Source organism: Belonocnema kinseyi, chromosome 2 (assembly GCF_010883055.1).
Source record: "Belonocnema kinseyi isolate 2016_QV_RU_SX_M_011 chromosome 2, B_treatae_v1, whole genome shotgun sequence".
Lineage (NCBI taxonomy): Eukaryota > Metazoa > Arthropoda > Insecta > Hymenoptera > Cynipidae > Belonocnema > Belonocnema kinseyi.
The window spans coordinates 45,055,828-45,057,201 of NC_046658.1; positions in this window are offsets into that span (position 1 = coordinate 45,055,828).

Consider the following 1,374-nt stretch of genomic DNA (forward strand, 5'->3'; position numbering starts at 1 on the left):
AAATAGGTTAAATAAATGCTTTCGTTAAATTTCCCTGAGTTAATTAAGAGGAATAGGATTTGCACGTTTTCTGTTCCCGTTGGGGAATTTTTAGACGGAGGAAAAATCGCGTATTCATAGGAATACAAATTCTTAACTTTTCTGAATTCAACGCTTGTTACCGGCTCGCCTCGCACTCTGGAAGAGACTCGGCGGCCCATGCGGTGAACACTAGCCTAGCAAATGAGTCTCCGGAGAGTCGTGGGACCGGTACCTCTAGAGAAAAAGGTTTGCTCTAAGTTCTTAAAGGTGTTGCTCTTGGCGGTTCGCAACCCACCTTAAACTGTAGGTCCTCCTCCCACCACCAAGCAAGTGTGTGGGGGTGTGTAAAGGAATAGGGAAGGAGGTCCAAAAAAAGTGAACTGACAGCAACTTCTACTATTAGAAAAAAGTTTATATATAGTTGAAAAAAAAAACAGTTTTGAACTTATGACTAACACAAGAAAGATCTTGCGTTATTCAGACATTAATGAATAATTTACTTGTAATTACGAAAAAGAAGCTTTTTTAGAAGTTGGAAAAGTTTTAAGAAAACACAAAATTTTTCTTTACAGTCCTGGGAAAATTTCAAATAATTTTTTATTTCAAAAAATGTATTCGAAGAGAAAATTTCAAAAAATATCAAAAATTTTCAAATGTTTTTCTGAATTTTTAAAAAAGGATGTAAAAAATTTTAAAGCAAAAATTTTCAATTTTGCAGGGTAAGAGAATTTAAAGAAAAGTTCGAGTAAGTTTAGGAGTTATTTAGAATGTTTGAAAAGATTTAAAGATAATTTTAAAGTAAGGAAAGGTTAAAAAAAATATCAATATGATTTTTAAAGATATCGAATAAAAAGTTTAAAAGATTTTTAAGGTTTCAAGATAATAAAATTTTTTTCTTTAGATTACTGGGAAATTTTTTTATCGTTTTTAATATTTTTTTATTAATTTAAAAAGATTTTTAAAAAATTAACATTTTGAAAGATATTCAAAATTGTTAAAAAAAAATAATCTTTAAGATTTTAGGGCAATTTTTTAATTTTAAAAGATTTTTGAAAATTGTAGAAAAAATTATAGCCAGTTTAAAAGATATTTAATTGGAGTTTTAGAAATTTGGAAGAAAATAAAAATTATTTTTATTTGATAGATTTCCTAAAGTTTATAAGATATTTGGAAATTTCTTCCAAACTTCTACCAGTCCGAAATATATTTTAAACTGACTCGGATTTTTTCTAAAGTTTGGTAAAATCTTGGAAAAAACTTTTGTTTCAAATTTAGGGGAAAAATGGATTACTTTTTCACCAAAAGAAAGAAATTTTCGTTTCAAGGTTTTCAAAAGTCATAACACTTTAAATT